Below are 22,790 nucleotides of genomic sequence, written 5' to 3'. Positions count from 1 at the left end.
CTGGACCTGACGTCAGGAAGGCCCAAGTTCAAAACTGGCCCCAGCCATGTGACTCTAGGCAAGTCACTTAACTTGTTTGCCTCAGTGTCCTCAACTGTAAAATGGGGATAATAATAGCACCAACCTTGGAGGGTTGTTGTGAGAGTCAGATGAGATAATACTTGTAAAGTGCTTAGCTCAGTGCCTAGCACATAGTAGGTGCTATTATAAATGCTAGCTGTTGTCGTAGTTGAAATCATTATTATTATTTTCCTTAGTCCCTTACTCTGCCCCAGGGGGGAAGCAGTGAGGTGCCTGGGAAGGCAGGTGATCTTCGTGATGGTGAAAAGAAGATCCCCCAGTGGAAAGCAATGTGACCTCAGAAAACTGACATCAATGAGTGGGCCGCAGAGGGGAGCAGCCAGGATCGGGAGTCAGAGAGGCCTCCATTTGATCTTCCTCCTTGGGTGACCCAGTTTTTCTAGCTAGACCTGAATAAGAGCAGGGGAAGCCCTAAGCCCCTCCAGAATCCTCCTGGGGCATAGAGCACATAAGGCAGTCAGTCAGTGAATCACTGAGAGTCCATTAAGCACCTTCTATATGCAAGGTATAGTGCTAAGCTCTGGAGAGACAAGGAAAGGTAAAAATAGTCTCTGCCCTCAAGGAGAGTATACTCTAAGGTCACCATGAAGATATCCATAAACTCCCAATGAGGAAATCCTAGATCAAATTCAATTCTATTAGATTAAATTAGATCCAGTTAAATGCTGGATTAGATTTCACCTGTTGGAAAAGGGACACCGGACACCATCTTCACCCAGGATGGAAGAGACCTTCTGAAGTCATCCCGGCCATCCCCCTGCCTCTAGGCAGGGTGCATTTCTGTCTTAAGGAAGCAGACTGTCTGGGATTCTAGTCTGGGCACACCTATGCAGGCAGCTCAGGTAGCCTTGGAGATGAAAAGGTCTGTGGGGATTGGGAAAAAGAGGCAGGCAGGGCCAAGTGATAATTGGCCCTTTGGAGGTTAAAAAAAGAGGAGACTGGAGATACATAAATGAACCCTCTCCACCCCACCTTAGCCCACCCACACTCTTCTACCAAAGCACTTTCTTTGGCAGAGCCCTGTAATTGGTGCTGGGGTCTATGGCACCCATCCTCCTCTCCTCAAGGGAGCTCTTAGGTCTCAGACCTCATTGTCCTCAGGGAGCCCCCACATCTGAGAGGACCCCAAGAGGAGACTTGACACATGGACATACAAAGCTACCAGCCACAGCACATAATGAGTTTGGAGGTGGGGAGGGAGAGGGGAGAGGGAGAATAATGGTGTTAGATCATGGAAGACAAGACAAAGTCCTTCTCAAAAAGGTAGGGCTGAGTTGAACAGCTGAGGACTCTGCAATTGCTCAGTCTGCCCCTTCTTCCAGGATGTGTTCCAGGATGTCAGGGAAGGAGGATGGGAAGGCTCAGAATCAGGAAAGCAAGAAACCACTGAAACTTTGCTCAATCCAACCAGCCCAAACCCTGGCACTGCCTCCCAAGGCCCAGCTCTTCCCATCCACTGGGGTGGGAGGTCCTTCTCTGGCTTCTCCCACAGAGCATGAGACTGGGAATTAGGAAGACCAGAGTTCAAATCCCACCTATGACACCTGGTTTTTATTTGACAATAAAACTGATACTGCCTACTTCCTGAAGTTTATGGAGGAAAGTACTTTGTAAACCCTAAACCTAGACAAGATTAGGAGAGATTTCTCTTCATTGACAACCTATGAACTAATAACCCTAATAATCATACCCAGACTTAGACAGTGCTTGCCCTCAAGGAGAGGGCAGGAGGGCTCTGTAAGCTAGGTTTAAACAAAGAGACCCCAGACTTTTCACAAATGCCCCCATTTCTATAGGGCCTAAATTAAAACATTTACAAAGTACTTTGCTCACACCAGCCCTGGGAGGGAGATGGTATAAGGATGACTAGTTTCATTTTATAGAAGAGGAAACTGAGACTCAGAAAGAGGAAATGACCGTCCTAGGGTCACACAGCTAGTAAAAGAACCAGAATGCAAAGAGGGAAAGGATCTGCAATTTTGCAGGTGTGTGGGTAACTCCAGGTAATGCAGATCTCAGCCCTTCTAGGACCAAGCAGATAAAACAATGACTTGCCCAGGGTCACATAGCTAAGTATCTTCCAGAGGCAGGATTTGAAGAAGCTAGATCTTTCCTGGCTCCTAGCACTAGGTTCACCTCATTACCTTATCTTTTAGTCAGAGTCAATCAACCAATCAATAGTTATTAAGCACATACTATGTGCTGGGTACTGGGCTGAGAGCTGGGGATACAAAAAAAGGCAAAAAATAGTCCCTGCCCTCAGGAGCTCACATTCTAAGGGGAGAGACAACATGCAAACAAATAGATACAAAGCAAGTCATATACTGGATAAATAGGAAACAATGAACAGAGAGAAGGCACTAGAATTAAGGGGGTGGCTAGGTGGCAGTGAATAGAGCACCAGCCCTGGAGTCAGGAAGACCTGAGTACAAATTTGGCCTCAGACACTTAACACAAAAATTAGCCAAGAGACCTTGGGCAAGTCACTTAACCCCAACTGCCCTACCCTCCCTCCTCCAAAAAAAGAAAAGAAAAAAAAAGAATTAGAATTAAGCTAAAGCCCTGAAGGCTGGTAACGGGAGAGGACAATAAGGGGAGAGATATGTCTTTTGTTAAAAGTTACTAGCACCCTGCTCTGGGCTTTTTCAAATCCTACCTGTCCTTCAAGGCCCCAGTCAAGCCCTCTCTCAGGAAGCCCTTTGAAAGCTCCAGCAACTGATGGTGTCTCCTTCCCTTGGGTGAGTTTCTGCAGCCCTGACTGTCTGAATCCCAGCAAAGTCTAGTCTGGTCCTTAATGACATACCAGTTTTTGTGGCTGGTTAACTGTTTCTTGCACTCATTGAATCTTTCTTGCTTCCAGAACCAAGATTGGTCATGGCAATTACCATGAGCTCAACTGCCTTTCAGGATCGTTTTAATTTACCTTACTCTGCAAGTCAGAGTGCATGTGATTCTTTTGGTCCTACTTTCTTCACTCTACATCATCCCATACAAGTCCTTCCATGTTTCTCATGACACACTAATATCCTATGACATTTATTGGCCACTTTACTCATTCACCCTCATTTTTAGGAGAAGGTAAGTGATCTATCTCCCAGGGATCCCTAGGAAACCCCAGATCTAGGATTGGACCCCGGGCTTCTGGCCTCCAAGTCCAGGAGCCTTCTCCACATCTTTTGGCCTTTATTCTGGCCCTCCTCCAGAAGCCTCGACCATTCCTCAGGGCATGGGGCTCTGAGATGAGCTTTTGCCTTATCTTGCCTGGAACGAGGCCCCCTGTAGCCTCCCATGTTCTACCCTGCCCATCTAGCACCCCTCTGTTAGCTACCTTACCCCAGTATTCCCTTTCCCTTGACAGCAAAGATTATCTTGCCTGCATTTGTATCCTCAGCCCTTACACAGTGCCTGACAAACAATAAGCACTTAATAAATGAATCATGTATCTTTACCACCACTGTAATATGCAGCCTATCTCTCCCTGTCTGTATTCTTCCCCACCCTCTCCATATTGACCATGGGGGCATGACCAAACAAGATCATTGTGACAGAAGAGGCCTGGGTCCTAGAGTCAGATGTACTAAATGACTTTGGTTAAGTCCCATTCTCTATCTGGGCCTCAGTTTCCCCCCTCTGTGAAATAAAGGATTGTACTAAATGATCTCTTAAGGCACCTTATGGCTCGGGCATTCTTTGACTAATTAGCCATGTTCCTGCTGACTTTTCTCCTTTCAAGACTTGTAAGCATGGCTGACATCATTTAGTGAGGCAGACCTAGGGCTATGGATACAAGTTCAGAGGGCACCGTCCTCCTTGCCCCACTCAAATTTTCTGCCCACCCAGCTCTGTCAGGTCAGACACCATTTCTCCCCAGCCCGTCTGTCCTCCATCCCACCCTACCTACTAATTGGCACCTACCTTAAACCTGCTTATTTATAGAGACTCTGGGCAGGATTTGGGGAGGCAGGCCTTAGGGGATGCTAAGCAAGGAGTTTGGGGGGTGGGGTGGTGGTGGAATATTCTGAATCTCTGGCCGCTTCCCCTCCAGGCCACAGCCCAGCTCCCACAGAAGATGCTGTCGGCAGGAGAAGTTCAATATGGGATAAAGAGCCCTGGGCTGGGAGCCAGGAGTCAAGGGTAGAAGCTGTGACCCTCCTGACACTGAATGGCTGTGTGACCTTCAGCAAGTCCCTTCCCTTCTCTGGCCTTAAAATTCCCCACCTTTAAAAGGAAGGAATGTATAAAAAATATGCATGAATAGCACTTTGTGGGGTAACAAATAACTGGAAACAAAATGGGTGCCCATCGATTGCAGAATGGCTGACCAAATTGTGGTAAGCAATTATGGGAAGTAATGGAATAAAATTGCACCATAGGAAACGGTAAATATGAGGAATTCAGAGAAGCATGAGAAAACTTGTATGAACTGATACGGTAAAATAAGCAGAACCAGAAGAAAGACTGACACAAAGGCTACAATGATGTAAGTGAAAAAAAGAAACCCACAATAAAATGAAGTCAAAGTTTTATCATTTGTTGTTTAGTTGATTAGGTGTGTCCAACTCTTTATGACCCTATTTGGAGTTTTCTTGGCAAAAAATTCTGGAGTAGTTTGCCATTTTTTTTTCCAGTTCATTTTACATATGAGAAAACTGAGGCAAACAGGGTTAAGTGACTTGCCGAGGGTCACACAGCTAGTGTCTGAGGCTGGATTTGAACTCACAAAGAGCAGTCTTCCTGACTCCAGACCCAGTGTTCTGTGCACTATGGCACCACCTAGCTGCCCCAAGTCATGTTAATAGTGACAACCAGTCTTGGCCCCAGAAAAGAAGAAATGCACTCTTTCTTTTCCTTATTAAGTGTTAAGGAGAAGTAGAGGACTCTGGGTACTGTAATGTTGCATACACTGTCTGACATTCACTATTATCATTTGATTTTGCATTAACTGTTTTGTGGATTTGGTTTTTTTTGGGGGGGGGGTGGGAGGAGCTAAAAGAGAGATCTCAATGGCATGATGGGAAGTATGTCCTTAAAGAACAATGATGTAAAAAGGACAAGTTTTTTTACAAAGAAGGATAGTGCTTTAAAGTCTACAAAAGGTTGTTATTCATAATTGTCCTCTGAGGTAAGGACAGATGGAGACTGAGAAGGCCTTGTCAGAACACATTTGGCCAAGGTCATCCATCTGTTAAATGTCAGAACTCGGACTGGAACCCAGGCCTTCTTTCAGGTCTGTTCCTGAGGCCTTTACTCTGATTCTGGATGAGATCAGTCTATGGAGAAATTTTTACACCTCATTTTGACATCTGATGGCTTAGCACATCTAGCTCAGAGTAGGCACTTAATAGAAATGTTTATAGACTGACTGACTGACTGAGACCACCTTCCCCAGACCCTGGCTCTCAATACACATTTAGTAAGTGCCTACAGTGTGCTAAGCAGTAATGATACAAAGGTAAAAATGAAAACAGTTCCTGCCCTCAAGGAGTTTCCATTCTAAAGAAGGAGACCACAGGTTAGACAAAATAGAGATCAAATACAGTCTTGGGGGAGCAGAAAAGGCCTCCTGCAGAAGATGGTGCATGAGCAGAACCTTGAAGGAATTCAAGGATCCAGGGGGCAGAGAACATGTGGGGAGCAGCTGCCAAACATGGAAGACAGCTAGTGAGAAGGAAGATGGGAGATAGGCCACTATGCATGAGGAATGGCAAGTATGCCAATATGGCTGGATGGCAGAGAATGCCAAGGACAGTCACTGGAAGGGTAGGAAGGGGCCAAGTTATGAAAGCTTTGAAGGACAAACAGATATAAAGACAATAGGTTTATATTTGAGTCCTTGGCTAACAGGCAGGCTTTTCCCATCCCCCGCTAGGCTCCTTTCTGCCTCCAGATTTTTTAGATAGTGATCTAGGGACATTATATTGGGATTCTTGGCCATGACCAGTGTGAGGTGCCACCTTCCAGAAATCCTAAGGTCATAAGATCTAGGGCTGAAAAGGACTTTGGTGCTAACTTTCCCTTATCTTGAAAAGGGGGCATTCTGCCATCCCACTTCCCAATAGTCTCCTCTAGATAGATGCCTTCCAGTCTCCCTGTTTTCCATCATTAGAATTTAAGTTTCTGGAAGACACAGCCTATTTGATTTGCTCATATTTGAATCTCTAGTGTTCAGGACAATGACTAGTGTATTTGCAGTCATTTTTCACTTGTGTCCAACACTTTGTGACCCCTTTGGGGGTTTTCTTGGTAGAGATACTGGAGTGATTAGCCATTCCCTTCTCCGTGTCATTTTACAGGTGAAGAAACTGAAGCAAATAGGGTGAAATGACTTGCCCAGGGTCACACAGCTAGTGTGTGTCTGAGGCCAGATTTGAACTCAGGAACATGATGAGTCTTCCTGACTCCGGGCCTGGCACTCTATCCACTGAGTGATCTAGCTGCCCTGACTGTCATATAGTAAAGGCTTATAATAAATGCTCTATCTAGTTGAACCCCTCAATTTTAAAGGGGTAGATAAGGTCAAGTGGTAAGTTACTCACTCAAACTCACAGAGATAGTAAGTGGAAGTTGACTTACGCCATACATATCTCCTCAGAGAGACAGACCAGACTCCTTCACCTGGCATTCAGTTCCTCGCTGACTGACCTTAGCCTCCATAAGTCAGATTGAACTGTGCCTCAAATGCCTTTAAGTCCTTCACACATTCATCAATTTGGAAAGGACTGACACAGTCCCATTCCCATATTCTTTTTTTTTTGGAGGGGGGAAGGCAGGGTAATTGGGGTTAAGTGACTTACCCAAGGTCATACAGCTAGTAAGTGTCAAGTGTCTGAGATTCAGTTTGAACTCAGATTCTCCTGACTTCAGGGCCGGTGCTCTATTCATTGCGCAACCTAGCTGCCCTGCTATTCCCTTATTTTTCTTTCTTTCTTTCTTTTTTTTTTATTCCCATATTTTTAACAGAGTAGGAAACAGGCCCAGAAAGGGGAAGAGCGCGGCCTTGGATCGAACAGTGAATAAATGTCAGAGTTGGGACTGAGACCTGACCATTTTCCTTGATCTCCTGGTCACCTTTTCTCTGCTTGGGTAAATCCTACTCATCCTTCTAGTGTAAGGCCTTTAATCCAATAAACATTGGTCAAGCACCAGGCGCTGGGCTAAATTGCTGGGAATACAATTAATGAAAAGACAGTTACTGTCCTCAAAGAGTTTACAGTCTAAAGGGGGAGACAACATACAAAAGGCAGCAAGAAAGGGGGGATAGGATGGGACACCAGGGGCTACATCTTGTTCTATGGAGTTGCAGCAGATGCAAAATGAAGTGAGTTGAGTCCAGTTTCTGCTCTCTGGAAAGGAAGGCATGGAGAGAAGTTGGGCCAGCCCCCATTAGAGGTGAAAGAGGTGATGTTAGTCAAGGCTTGAGTTAGCAGCATGGTGGTGAGTGTAGAAGTGATGAGCTTATACTGGGAGTGCAATCTTCCTGTGGAGTTCAAACCAGACTCTTCTCCAGATAGTCTTCCCATACAAACTACTACATACGCCCCATCCTCGCCTTTTCTGACCTCCCATAGCAAGGGAAGTATGAACTAAACGATTTGGCAGTTGAATGTTTACCACCTTTTATTGCTGCTCCCTCCCCTCCCCAGTTCATCTTCTCTATCCAGCTGACCTAGGAACTCCCCAAGGACAAGGGGCAGGGGTATCCCCTCTCCCATCTAGGCCTGGGTGCAGAGAAACACTGTAGAAGAAACAGCCCTAGGTCTGAGTGTCTGAAGACTTGTTTCTGCTACTGACTTTCTCTGTGTGAAAGAGGATATCCATCAGTTGGGGGAAGGCTAAACAAACTGTGGGCCCTGAAAGTAATGAACTATTACTGAGCTATAGGAGATGGTAAATATGGTGGATACCAAGAAGTATGGGAAGACTTTCATGAACTGATGCAGAGTCAAATAAGCAGGGCCAAAGAAATCACATAAATGACAACTACAACAATGAAAATGGAAAGAAAAAAATACAAAAATGAATGTTGCAAAATTAAAAACAAATAAATTTGGCTCCAAAAAAGAGATATAAGACACCTCCCTCCACTCCTTTGCAGAGGTGGCAGGTCTATGGGTGTGAAACATTGAATATGTTTTTGATGTATTGGTTAGTTTTGCTGATACTTTGCCTCTTTTTTTTCCTTTAAAAAACATACTTTGAGTTCTCAACTCTTTTCCCAAGCTTAGTTCTGCTGCATCAGCAACCATGAGACAAGATGGTAAAGTTCAGCCAATGGAAATGGCCAAATTGGGCCTTGGTGACCAGGGCTGTATTCACCTCAGCTGGAGTGGATGTTATGGACATCCAAGACCCCTTCCTTGATCTCAACTACATGTTTTTTATGTTTCATCATGATTCCATCCATAGCACATTCAAGGGAACTGTCAAGGCTGAGAATGGAAAGCTCAGGATCAATGGAAAAGCCAATATTATCCTTCAAGAACATGACACCATCAATATTAAATGGGGAGATGTTAGACCTGAGTATGGAGGAGTAGAGTCCACTGATGTCTTTGCCACCATAGAAAAGGCTGGGGCCTCGCCTGAAGGGTGGAGTCAAGTGTGTCATTATCTCTGCCCCTTTGCCTGATATCCATATGTTCATGTTGGGAGTGAACCATTAGAAATAATTCCCTTAAGATTATCAGTAATGCTTCCTGTCTTGCTTGGCCCCACCCTAGCCAAGGTTATCGATGACAACTTGGGCACTGTGGAAGGACTCGTGGTGGAAGTACACGCCATTACTGATATCCAGAAGACAGTAGATGGCCCCTCTGGACAGTTGTGGCATGATGGGTATGGTGTCGCCTAAAACATCAACCTCGCTTCCACTGGTGTTGCTAAGATTATGGGTGAAGTCATCCCTGAACCAAGTGAGAAACTCAAAGGCATGGCCTTCAGTGTTCCTACTCTCATATGACCCCTGGAGATACCTGCCAAATATGATATCAAGAGGGTGGTGAAGCAAACATCCATTTGGGGACCCTTGGGACAGCCTGGGCTACACTGAGGACCAGGGTGTAGCCTGTCACTTTCGCAGCAACACCTACTCTTCTGCCTTTGATGCGGGCACTTATATCAGACTCAATGACCTTTCTGTCAAGTTCATTTCTTGGTACAACAATGAGTATGGTTATAGGAACCATGTAGTTGACCTCATGATCTGCACAACCTCCAAGCAATAAAATGGAAAGTCATGGATCTTTATCCCGAGTCAAAAGAGGAGTTCCACCATTGGGGAGTCTATATCCCTAAACTATCTCCCTATACTGAAAATCTCATGCCCTCCATAGTCCTTGCCTCACCTTTGGTAGAAAGGAAAAGCATAGAGTCCTGTGTTGTATACCATAAAGTTATCATATTCAGTGCAAATAAATAAATACAAAAAATATTCTTTGTTACATGAGAAAGCTTGCTCTCTCAGGCAAGATAGAGGAGGGATACTAGGGGAAATTCTCCTACTCCCTACCTGGGGTCTCAACCTCCTCTTCTGTAAAATGTAGCAAGTGATGCATGATCCACTTCTCTGCCTCAGAGGGTGGGTGGTTATGAAAGAAGAGCTGTTAAAAGTGCCATGGAAAGGTGAGCTGTCAGGACCATGAGATGGTAGAAAGAACACCAGAGCTGGAGCGCCGAACACCTGGGTTCAAGTCCCAACACTGCCACAAACTAGTGATGTGAGTGACCTTGGATTTTAGAAAGCACTTTACCTTTCGGAACCTCAGTTTTGTCATCTATAAAATGGGGACAATAACACTTGCAACACCTACTTCACAGAATTGGTAGACTCACAGAACTAGAGCCAGTCTGAGAAGGCAGAATCTGAACCTAGGTCAGTCCTCTGACTCCAAAGGCAGTGCTCTTTCTATTGTAATGTTCCACACTTTGGTTCTTCAGTAGATTGTAAGCCCCTTGAGGTCAGGATCTATCATGTCTTTATCTTAATATCACCAATGCCTAATCTAATGCTAGCATATGGCACGCATGTAATAAAGGCTTCTTCAGTGGTTGTGAGAAGAGCTTTATAGCAGCCTGAAAGAGCTCTGCAAATGGGAGCTATAATTATTATTATTGTGATGGCCTGAATTGAACCTGGTATAAGGAAAGGTACTGAGAGAGAGAGGGAGAATGATTTACATGGCAGTTATTTACCCAAAGCAAAGGACAAGGAAAGCCTTTTTCTACTCCTAGACTCTCTTGGAAGGTACTCAGGATCACACCCAGCACAGAGATGTGCCCATGTGTGGGCTTTAGTAAATGTTTGCTGAATGGGTAGACAGAAAAATGGAAGGCTAAATGAATGAGGGCCGGCCAACAGCACTTTTGCCCCTCCCCCCCCCTTCATCTGCTCTTATCTGCAAATGCACATCCCCCAGGATTGGGATTTCCTTTCCCCTTTTCCCCTGCCTCAGGGATGAAACATAGAACTTCTTATAGATACTAATGAGGAGGAGATACACCATGGGCTGGGTTCTCAGTCAATCCTGACCTTATTTCTCACTTTAGCTTGTGTGTGTGTGTGTGTGTGTAATTGGAGCACTGGAGAGTCTCTGAATCAGGGGCCATTGGGAATCTGTCCATTGGGAGGACATGGGACAAGGTGGCATAGAGGTCCCAGGAAAGCCTGGGGTGGTGGGCTACGGGGAGGAGAAGCCACTAGGGCTGGCTTCTGCTCCATGATTCCCTGCTCTGTGACTCTGGGTGAGCCCTGTTGGGGCCGCTGGTTCTTCCCACCCAAGGGGACAGTACTAGGAAGGTGAGCCCTGTTTTCCTTCAAGGATAGGGCTGCTGGGCAGCAGGTCTTGTGTATTCAGCTCCTACGCCCTGGGGAACCTTGGCACCCAGTATTCCCAGAGCTGGCCAGATGGTCCCTCTTGGGTCATGGTGTTCCCAGCCACATCCAGGCAGGTGCTAAACAGGCTGCTGGGATGGAAAGAGTCTTGGGCAGAGAGTCAGGAAGCCAGGGTTCCCAGTGTCCTCAGCTCTGCATGTATGACCTTGGGGCAAGTTCTCTCCTCCCTGGGCCTTACTTGGTTCCTCTATTCTATAAAAGACCAGGATATATTAACACAAGAATGCAAAGAGAAAACTACCTTGCTCATAACCCTCCCATTGAAACTTCCTGACCAAGATCTGAGCCTTCCAGACATGAAGAAGCAATGATCGGAAAAGTCAACCATGTCTCTGAGCTACAAAGAGGTAGTGAGTGAGTGAGCAGGAGGTTGAATAGGGCTAATCTGGGAAGGCTTCCTGGAAAAGGTTACTGGTTTTGCTTGTTTGTTTTAAGTCCCATCACTGAAAGAAACTTCAGAAAGACCCTGGAAGGGGTCTTTCAAATAATTTCAGCTAGTTCACCCTAGTTTAGAGATGAGTAGACTGAGGCACAGAGAAGTAAAGATCAGAGTCCTACTTAGCTGAAGCTGGCTGGACAGGCCAATCCCTAAATGATTTCCCCTTTGAAGCTGAGAATTCATACAGAATCCTAGGATTTAGAGCTGGAAGGCACCTAAAGACCATCCAATCAAAGGATTCTAATCAAAGGATTCTTAACCTCGATTCCTGGCCTTCTAAAAGGGTCCATGGGGAGATTTCAGAGAGAGTTGGATGGGAAAAAATACATATATGTTTTTTCACTTACCTCTTGTAGAAATCTAGCATTTCCTTCAAATATTTAAACATTAGTCTGAGAGAGGGTCCATAATCACCACCAGACTGCTAAAGCAACCCTGATATAAATAAAGGTTAAGAACTCCTGATCTAACCCAATGCTTTAATTTTATAGGAGGGAAATTGAGGTAGGCTTAGAAAGAAGTAATTTTCCTCAAGGTATTAAGAATTAGAGACAGGATTCAAACCCAGATTTTCTGGTTCCAATTCTTAAATTCCATTAAGGGGGAAGGGAAGATCTTTATGTCCCAGAGGCTAAATTGTGGATAGAATCAGGAGTCCTGGCACCTGACTTTCCAAGGTTTATTGTCCATATACCACTAGGCTTCCTGGCTCCAGGGTAAATGATGGAGGTAGTAGTAGTCTGGGAAGGGAAGCCTGGAAACCTCCCTATGTTCCTTCCTCTGCCTGATTCCCTTTCTTAGGGACATGAACCAGTCCCCCCCCTCCCCTTCCTTCAGAAACCAAGGCATTGTGCCCAGATCAGCCTCACCTAGCCTTGTCCTCTCTGGTCACATCCATTATCCTTGGGACAAACAGACACAAGAAGGGAACAGAGACAGATGAGAAGATGGACCGGCAGACAAATAGACAGGAGACAGTGAAGAAAGAGGTCCCAAGAAAAAGCCAGTTACCCTCCTATCCCTCCTGTGGAGGAAGTGGGGGTTAAGGGGAAGAAGCCAGAGACACTGCAATGCAGAGTTTGGAGGGTGTCAAAGGAGGCCTTGGGGATGGGTCCCTAGAGACACATACCCTAGAACCAACCAGGGACACACAGCTGAGGTCCCCCAGAGACAAATACACATAGTGGCAAGATGACCTTAGCTACAGTAGCTTGACAGATTCAGGTAAAACATTATTATATTCTTTGGAAGGAAAGAGCAGCATTACAGCTCCAAGCCTGAGACCAAGATTCCTTTGGCAGCCTGATAAAGTCTATGGACCCTTTTTCCAAAATCGTGTTTTTAGATGCATAAAATAAAATACATATGATTATAAAGGAAACTATCATGAAATAAAGGTGTAATTTTTTCCCATCCAAGGTCATGGTCCCCTGGAATCTATCATTCATTGACCTCTTGTGTAGACCCCCTTCACCTGGTCAATGCCCCCAAGCCCCACCCTGACCCTGCCAGAGCTAGGCTAGGCTCTACGATGATGCCTTCCCTACTCATCTCTTTTCCCTTCCCCTCTTCTATCTTCTCCTTCTTCTTCTCTTTCTCCCCCTTCTCCCTCCTCTCTTCACTGTCTCTCCCGTCTGTTTCACACACACACACACACACACAAAACACCCTACATATACACTCTACATGACACACACATCCTTTCCTGTATGTGAGCCTCATATTAGCAGAGCTATTGCTTGCTTTCCATTTCAACAGTTGAGCAAAATGACTCTGAGAAAGGCAAGAGATTAATGTGGCCCTTTTCCCAGGGGCTTCTGGATCTTAGTTTCCCAATCTGTGTTTACCTAAATCTAATGTTTAGTGTTATATTTCTCACATACATTTCCTCCCTGCACTCCCTTAGCTAAATCTCCTATCTGCCACCATAGCCTCATTTGGACCCTCATCAGTCAATCTAATAGCCTTCTAACTGATTTCTCTACCTTGAGGTCTCTCCCTATTCTGGGCCATCTACTATGTTAGCACAACTGCTTTTTCCTAAATTGAAGGTATGACCAGGTCACCTCCCCTAGTCAATAAACTACAATGGCTCCCTTATTACCTTCAGGATCAAATGTAAATGTTCTCGGGTTAGTTGTCAAGGTTCTTCATTTCCTGATCCCTTCTACCAATCTTCTCACACTTTTCTCCATGCAGTCACACTGGTCTACTTTCTGTTCCCCCTACCGACTGTATATCTCCCATCTCTCTGTGTTCTTCCACTAGCTATCCCCATGCCTGGAATGCTCTCCCTCCTCCTCTCTGCCTCCTGATACTTCTTCACTTCCTCCTACTCTCAGCTCAAGTGCCAGCCTTTACTGGATCCCCCTGGTCACTTGAGCCCTCCTTCCCCCTCTCAGGTTACCTACCTCTTGCTTGCTCTGTATCTATCTTGGATGCATCTTTTTATATTTCCTTCCTTGGGAGAATTAAGCTTCTTGAGGGCAGGGCCTGTTTTTGCAACATTTTCTTGGTATCTCCTTAGCATTTAGTGCATGGCCATAGTAAACGCTCAGTAAATGCCCGTGGATTAGTTAGACTTAGTGGTCTCTAACATCCCTTCTATGAAATTCTATGTTTATGAATCTACAGGTATTTCAGGTCCATAATTCTACAGTGACAGGCTATGAGGGGCAACTATGTGCCCAGTGACTGGGATAAGCCAAGGAGGAGAGAAACTGGAGAGATCAGCATGGGTGGGAATGGTCAGGGAGGGCTTCCTGGAGAAGATGGCACTTAACAGACAGAAATTCACTTTATACCTGGAAGGGGTCATCTCCTCCAGCCTTTCTTGATTTTATATATAGGAAATAACGAGACCAAGGGAGGGGAAGCGACTTGTCCAAAGCCATACAGGTAATAAATGGAAGAGTCAGGATCATGGGATCACAGTGTAGAAACTGAAAAAATGCTTTTTGACCAATACATTTGGAGCAGAAAGGCATCTTAGAGGCTATTAAGTTCAACCCTTTATTTTACACTTGAGGAAACTGGTACCCAGAAAGTAAGTAACTTGCCTAAGGTCACACTGATGGTGAGTATCTGAGATAGGATTTGAACCCAGGCCTGGCATGACTCCAGGTCCCTCATTCTATCCTCTCAATGGAAAGCAGGTCTTCTGACCCCAGATGGGAGGTGGGGGTGTTGGAAAATGTTAGGCACTGTGGGAAAAAGGAGGCAAATGATCCCTGTAAAGGAAACTCTCTTGCTTCGCAGACCTAAGCTTCCTGGAGGGAAGACCAGGATGCTCCCCAAGGCCAAGCATCCTGGCCTCCAGACCAGACTTCCTGAGAGGCAGCCCCCTCCCAGCTCTCTGCCTCCTTTCAAAGAATCTCAGTACCGGACTCTCTGAGGGACTGGACTGTTAATCATGTCTGGATATCAAACTTTGTTTACGGGGTTTGAATTTCTAAGGCCATACTTAGGTTGCTGGTCTGACCTGGACAGGAGCCTGGAGAAAAGGCAAAACAAGGAGATCATAGCAAGAGAGGGAGGGCTAGGGAGGGAAGAGCAGTGGACCTTAGCAACCAAAGTCCTGTGCAGGGAAGGTGGCCCGGGGGAGATCATAGAATTCTTAAGCTGTTAGACCCTTGGGAATTGTCATTCTTTGGCAAGGGGGTGGGAAGGTAGGAGGTAATGTTGCCAGGGATTCAGAGTCAGGAAGTCCCAGGGACGGGTCTTTCTTTACTCATGTCTCCTAGGCCTATAATTCCCTTCCTTCCTTCTTTTATCTATCCCTCCTCAGCTGTTGAAACTCAACTCAATTGCTATCTCCTCCAAGAAAGACAGCCTTGATTCTTTCATTGATGATGACCTTCTCCCTCCAACCTCACCTGGCAACTGATCTGTCCCTTTATTAATTAATTGTCATTCCCCACCCCCCTCCCCACTTTTTTATTCTGGTCTTAAACCCCAAATAAAATGTAGGTATAGTAGAAGATTGTACATAAAACATCTGTTATCTATTATGTGCAGCTCACTTTTCTTTTTAAGCATAGAATAAAATCAACTTGTAGCTTTCAAAGCTATCCTGCTTGTCTGTTTCTTTCTGGTTCTAACCCCTTCTCATGTCATATTCTGTATTACAGCTAATGCTGGTGCCTTATTCCCCTACTAGAAGGAGAGCCCCAAGAAGACAGGAGACAGGTTTCTTAGCTAAACCGCCTATCTGCTTGAGAGGTTAGGGCTCTGCATACAGTAGGTGCATAATAAATGTCAGTCAAATTGAAATGTTTGACCCTAAAGTCTCCCCACTATCTAATTCAGGCAACACACAGAAGAGACCAACTGCCCTCAGGCTGAAATAAACCAGGGAGGGAAGCTGATTGCAGTGCTTGCCATGGGAATCCTCAGACCTTAGAGAGAAGAGTTTGATAAAGAGTATAGGCCCTGCCAGACACAAATCTGGGCTTCTGTCTTGGACAGTTGGTTCCTGGGACTCCAGGAAGCCAGTCTCTATTCCCCTCCACCAGATTTTTCTTCAATCTCTTAAGGGTCTCCCTCATTTTCTCCTAGGACTCTGTCTTTGAATTGACTTGAATCCCCATCCCCCTTCTTCAATGAAAGAGAGTTTGGCGGCCTCTCCTCTCCTCAGAAAATATCCTAAGGGGCCAATGTTCCCAAGAAGATTTGGCCTGAACTTGGGTAGCTGGGAAATGAGCCATCAAAACTGATGCCCATCCCTGGCTGGGAGAAGAAGAGGCCCCTTTGCTCTCCCGGACCCAGGGAGTTATTTCTGTGTTTCTACCCAGGTCAAAAATAACCTAGCCTCAATCCCCTGGGACCTCCCAGTTATTTTGATCAGCCCCCAAGAAAGCAAGCTTAGGGAATGTGGCCACCTGACCCTGAGGGGGAAGCCTGAAGAAGGAGGAACAATTGAGGATCATTTCCCACCCTCCAGTAGACTCCCCCAGCTTCCTCATCAGCGATCAAGCCCTACTCTGAACCCCTCCAGCCAAATGTCAGCCATTGGGAGCCTAGAAAGCCTAGACACTTAAACCCATTGAACACAAGGCAATGTCTGACATAGTGGGCTGGATTTGGAGCCAGCATCACCCAATTTCAAATCCCACCTCCAACACTTACTGGCAAGCTATGGGACCATGACCTCTCAAAGTCTTTGTTTCTCCCTTCGTAAAATGAAGCTAATAGTACAGGCAATACCAACTATCCTCAAAGAATTGGGTTATTGTGTGCTTTGTGCATTTTAAAGCACCACTGCTAGGTGGCAAAATGGATAGAGCGCTGGCCCGGCAGTCAGGCATACCTGAGTTCAAATCCAGACTCAGACACTTACAAGCTGTGTGACCCTGGGTAAGTCACAACCTCAACTGTCTCCAAAAACTATTTAAAGTGCTATATCAAGAGGACAGTGATCATACAAGAAAGATTTAGAAAGGAGCCCAGGATGTCAGAGGTGGGGGAGAGACCTAGAACATAACACATTAGAGCTAGAAGGAAGCTGTGCACATAGAAGAACAGAGTTGGAAGGGAACTTCAAGACCATTGTAGCTCAACTTTCCTCCTTTTACAGCGGAGAAAACTGAAAATGGGAGAGGAATTATCCAAGGTCATACAGGTAGCAAGTGAGGGAAGAGACCAGGTCTCTTCTGACTGACTTTCTCTACCATAACACAGAAATCTCTGCCCCCTGGAAGATCCCTCCAGCCTAGCTTTTCACACTGAAGTACCCTCTGCCCTGCAGCCTCTTCTTCGGATTGCCTGGTTCCTTCTGGAACCTTCATTCTAAGGGGGAGCCCAGGAACCTCATTCCTCTCTAGGCTGTGCTCTGGATTCAACTAGACTTTCCCTATCCAGCGGTCCCCCTCCTCCTCCCTTTCAGCTTCCTTTTATGTCGTCTTCAGCCATTAGAAGCTCCCTGAGGGCAGGGGCTGTAATTCTTTCGGCTTTTATTAGTATTCCTATAACTCAGCACAGTCCCAGACACTTACTGAGAGCTTAATAAGTGATTTTTCCACTCCTACAGGCTCAGAGTCTAAGAAATTTTTGGACTTTTCTTTGTAAGCCTCACCTTTGGGGGAAGGGGGAAGAGGAGTAAACCTCTAGACCTCCCCTGCTTTCTCCAGACTTTTGCTTTGAATCTCAAGGAGAGAAAATTCACTTTGAGGTAAGAAAAGTCCTCTTTTTAGCACTGCTTAGTATGGCCCCTACACAACCCTGTTCAAGGGAAAGATATCAGCCACAGACCTCTGGATGGCTGGTGCTAAGTCGTCCTTTTTAGACTAGACTACAGTCTAATTATGTCTAATTAGGCTTCAAGGCAAGGCTCCCACTTCCTCTATGCCCCTTATCCTAGTCTCCACACTAATTTCTTACCCTTCCCCCCCACAGATCCTGCCCCGATCACAGTCTTACTCGGTTACTCACAGTGACAGCATCACCTGTGCTACCAACCTCATCACACACGCACTCTGTGCCTTTCTCACATTCACACAGAGTGCCCCCCCCCATCCCCAGACACACTGTCACCTGGTCCAGAATTGCTAGGCTAAAGTTTCCTGGGGAGGGGGGGAAGCCCAGGCAGCTGACAACCTTCTCTCTTTCCCTTCCACATGGTCAGGCCTTGGCTCCCTGGTCCTGGGCACCTAACCAGAGCCTTGTCCTCATTGAGGGCAGATTCCAATAGGGTCAGATATCCCTTGGGATCCCAGCCTGCTTAGGAAGGAAGGATGAACTGGGACAGTTCCTCACTCCAACACTGAAAGAGCTCTAATCTGTGGCCCTCAGACCTCCCAGTGCCTGGTATCCTTAGATGGAAGATGCAGGCAGTGGCCTGGGCCCTGCAGGCTCCTGAGTACAAGCATTCTCAGCCCAACAATTTAAACATGACTTCTCTCTCCCTCCCCACCCCCAACCTCCTAATGTGATTCATGAAACAGCAAGTTTTGGTGGGCACAGTCAGCTTTTCCTCTCCCAAACCTGGGCCCCAAATCCCTCTTCATTTCCCTAGGGAGCTAGAGGGCACAGAAACAGTGGGCTAGGAGAACAGGGGCATGGGGGAGGGGGCAGAAGGAAGTCTGGATCAGCTAAGAATCTGAAGGAGCAGGTGGTCTTTGGAGGGGGTGGCAATGGGAACTAGGTTGTTCCAGAGACAGAAAGGCTGAGTTGGGTAAAACCCGAGAGAAAGAAATTTGGGGTCAAAGCAGTAGAGGCAGAGGCTCAGGGTCACAGAGACAGGTGGTCAGGAGTCTGAGGGCCTGAACACAGGAGTTCAGAGTTGGGGTCTGGAGAGTGGGGAAGGAGATAAAGTGCAGTGCCCAGCAAGTCAAGCCTTCTTCCTTAGAGAATGGGCTGTAGGTTCATGGACTGAAAAGAATGAGGAGACAAGGCATCTTGGGAGGGGTTCCAACAGACCTGTAAGGACACAGATAAGGGGTTCTGTGGAATCAGAAGTGCGGGAGAGAGGAGGATCCAGAACAAGGTAAAGAATCCTAGAGATATGGAGGCAGAGATTGATTGATGGATATGTGTGTGTGTGTGTGTGTGTGTGTGTATGTAAGTCAGTGAAAATGAGAGTATAAGGGGCTGGAGAGATTCAAGTCGAGGACAGAGTGAAGGGAAGGAGGAGATCCAGAAGAAAGGGAAGATTCGACGCTAGAAAGACAGAGTTTGGGGGGTGATCCCAGATCCTTGGAGACTGGAAACTGAGGAAATTAGATGTCCAGGATAGAGAAGAGGGTGGCTGATGGCCTAAAGGTCTGATTGACAAGAGATTGAGGGCCTGAATCAGACACCCACGTAGAAGGGGGCTGTGCCACAGGTCCCAGAGCCTGAACAGGGTAAGAAAAACAGATGCCCCCCAAAAAGGGCTCTCGAACGCTGGCAATGGCATTCTGCATCGTCTCCCCTCTGGCCCTCCGAGTGCGCCAACCCCTCCCCAGATTCAGACGCAGAGTGGGACACACACCGACAGTTTCCTAGCCCTGAATGGATAGCCAAGGACAGGCGCCCCTTAGGCGAGGCCAAAAAAGGCTCCTGGCGTTAGCCCGACGGTCCGGTTCTCCGCGGGGGTAGAACTGGATGCGCCTGCCACCCGCCGCGACGCGCTGAAGGTCAGTGGCCGCAGCAACCCCAGCTAGGACGAAGGGCTCGCTTCTTACCTGGCCACCCGGGCTGCGGAGCGAGGCTCCGGCTCCCTCCACCGGTCCTCGGAGCCAGGGCGCATCTGCCGACCAGAGCCCCCCCTACTCCGCTCGGCTCCGGGGGCTCCTACGCCCGCCAGCTCAGCGTACTCCTTTTGAATGAATCGCCCGCAGCGCACAAAGTAACAATTCGGCCCCGGAGCCCCGCCTACAGGCTACGTCACAAGTGCCGGCTTACCCTCTGCCCCCGCCCCTGCCCCCCCCTCCTCCCCGCCCCTCCAGTCTAGTCTGTGACATCACAAAGATTCCCCCCACTACGCTCTGCGCTCTCCCCCCGCTGCAGGCTACTCCAAGCTCAGAAGTAGGGAACTAGGCACATTACTCTGCGGCACCATCTCCTGGGCCACCAAGAGAAATGCAGCACTTTCCTCCCCCTCCAACATGCAGTGACCAGAGCGGGGTGCGGGGTGGGGTGCAGAATTGGAAGGGGAAGCCGTCCTTGGAGGAGGGGAGGCGAGGGAAGAAGGGTGGGTGACAGGCGATCCCTTCGCTTCTACTCTCTGCCCAAGAGGCGTTGGGAAAGCTTCATTTGAGCCCCAGCCTCGACACTGCAAATCCCTGTCCTGGACAATTGTATACTCAGGGCATTCCGTGGTCTTCCAAGATCCCTTCCAGCTCTTTCATGGTTGTTCACTCACTTCTGTCCAACTCTTCAGGATGCCATTTGGGATTTTCTTGGTAAAGATATTGGAGTGGTTTTGCCATTTCCTTCTCCATTTCATTTTACAGATGAGGAAACTGAGGCAAAGAGGGTTAAGTGACTCACCCAGGATCCCGTAGCTAGTAAGTGTCCGAAGCCACATTTGAACTCGGGTCTTCCTGACCCCCCCCCCCCCCCCCTTCCTCCTCGACATCTCTTCCTCATCCCACAGCCTTAATAAATGTCACAAGACCCCAGAGGAGGGGACAGTTTATCTTGGGCTAAGGTCGGTGGAGTGGGCTTCCCAGAGAAGCTGGGACTGGAGAGGTTTGGAGGCAGGGAGAGGACCCAGCCTTGGAAAAGTCTCCATGAGTTTGGCTGGGTGGGAAGGCCTGGGAAGGTAAATACGTTTGACTGCGGAAGGGTATGAAATTGTAAACAAAAGGGGCTGCCGGCTGGAACTGGAAAGTGGATTTAGCCTGTAGGTAGCAAGGACTTGGTTGGCCATGAAGTTGTGTTCCTAGGAAATGAAGATTCTATCTGGGAATTGGACACCAGCCTGGGGAGGGAAAGGGAGTTTCCATTTCCCTAGGCTGGGCTCAGCCCTAGGGTCACTACTACCACAGGTACAATTCATAAGTCAAGGCCTACCAATGACTCCATAAGAGCAGGGGCCATTTCCTTGCTTTGGGGGAAGGAAGTGGTCCCTGAAGGCAGGACGGGCTAGTCTGGCCCTCAGACCAAGGGCTCCCTATGCTCAATAGGTCCCCCTCTCTTTTTCAGACCTGAAGAATCACTTCCCTATATTTAATCTGTTTGGTCAAGACAGTTCTGATAAAACAAAACAACAAATTAAACTAATCCAGGCCTGACAAAAACGCTGGAGTCAGTCATACCTGCTTTCTTGGGTTGAGGCCTGAGTTTGTCTCCTCTCTGGTTGCCTCTGGTTCTCGGGTCTGGCTCCCCAGTTCTTGGGGATTCAGCTCTGATGCAGTTGCCTCTCAGTATCAACTTCCCCTGCAGAATACTCTCCCAGTAAGGCAGAAGTCAAATGTGTACCGACTCCCTGGCCCTGGGAGGCTTGGATTTCCCCTCTACTCTCCCCCACACGAATTTTCACCATTTTCTCCCAGAATTGAGAAGCCTCTATGGCCTGGGCTTCAGGGAAGAGAGTGAAACTTGGGGAAGGGGCAGGGTTAAGCAGCTCAGCTCTTTGAGATCTCAAAGATAAGAGGCAACAGTAAAGATTCAGAAGACCTGAGAATCAGAAAAGAGTGAAATCTTGGAATCAGGATAGACAAATAGAATCATCAATCAGTCAATAAGCCTTTATTAAGCATATTCTACATGCGACCCATGGTGGTAAGCTCCAGGGGATACCAAAGAGGCAAAAACATGGTCCAGCTGGCTTTCCAGGAGCTCACATTCTGATGGAAGAGATAATATGCAAACAGTGATGCACAGAGTAGATAGTGTGACATATAAAAATTTCCAGAGAGAGATAGTTTCTGGCTAATCAATCATTTTATTAATAATGCTAGCATATTATTGATAAACGGATGTTCATTTGGTTGTCTCTCTTAGACCAAAGAGGAATCATGGAACCCACTCAACCTTTTTATATGCCCTTGGAAGAGTGGGTGCTCCTGAGGGTGGAAATCAACTCTGATTAGTTAACAGGGAGAGAATGAATATTATAATGAGAGGCAGGCCTATTCTAATGAGGGTCTGGGGTATGTGACTTTGATCACTCAGTTTTTGTCAAAGAGAATTATCTGTATCCATATCATAGGTCTAACAAAAGGGAGAATCAGAATCCACATTTTCCCCATACCTGTCTGAGCCAAAACACCATGGTCTGTAATCCATAAATTCACTGTATCTTTTGAGTAGATCTGAATAACCTACAGGGGCTAGTTTCTGAATGAGAAAGTAGAAAAGGGGGAAAATCTTGTTCCTAATACAATGATTAGTTATTAAATAAAGAGACAAACAATTATTTCTCTCAATAGAAAGTAATCTTAGAGGGAAGGGAAGGGGGAAGGATGTACGAAAAAGGAGCATTTTGAATGGGAAAGTGGGGTAGGGAACAGGGGCTTGGCCTTGATGAGGTGTTTTCCAGAAAAGGGAGATTCCATCTAGAAACCGGACACCATCTTATATAAGAGAAAGGGAATTTTCATTTCCCCAGGCTGGGCTCAACCCTGAGGTTATGGCTACTACACTTGTATTCCCTAGTCCATTGCTTGATGGTCACTAGGTTCAGGCTAATGATTCCATAAAAGCAGGGGAGGGGCAAGGGGAGAGCGTGCCTGGGAAAGGCCTTCTGGGTCTTGAAGGAAGCCAAAAGGTGGAGGTGAGAAGGGAGAGTATTCCAGGCATAGGGGGCAGCCAGGGCAAAGGCCGGGAGTCTAGAGATAGAGTGTGGTAGCCAAGGAATAGCAAGAAGGCAGTGTAGTTTTCTCCTCTGTTGAATGATGAGGTTAGACTACATGATTTCTAAAGACCTTCCAGCTGACATTTAATGCCAAATTT

The 22,790-nt window shown here is 46.8% G+C and overlaps 1 protein-coding gene across 1 annotated transcript in view; it reads right to left on the bottom strand.

The window, feature by feature from the left end:
- The window catches only part of RELT (RELT TNF receptor), a 54,526-nt gene extending 34,817 nt beyond the window's left edge, over positions 1-19,709 (bottom strand). Inside the window, exon 1 of the mRNA XM_069070814.1 lies at positions 19,574-19,709. The gene's annotated coding sequence lies outside the window, so the exon portion shown is untranslated. The remainder of the gene's footprint in view (positions 1-19,573) is intronic.
- Between the last annotated feature and the right edge of the window lie 3,081 nt (positions 19,710-22,790).

This window comes from Petaurus breviceps, unplaced genomic scaffold, assembly GCF_028583685.1.
Source record: "Petaurus breviceps papuanus isolate PSGF00001 unplaced genomic scaffold, PetGlider_PUasm1.0 90823, whole genome shotgun sequence".
NCBI lineage: Eukaryota > Metazoa > Chordata > Mammalia > Diprotodontia > Petauridae > Petaurus > Petaurus breviceps.
Note: the sequence above shows the minus strand (reverse complement) of the source record. Positions and strands in the feature narration are given on the sequence as shown.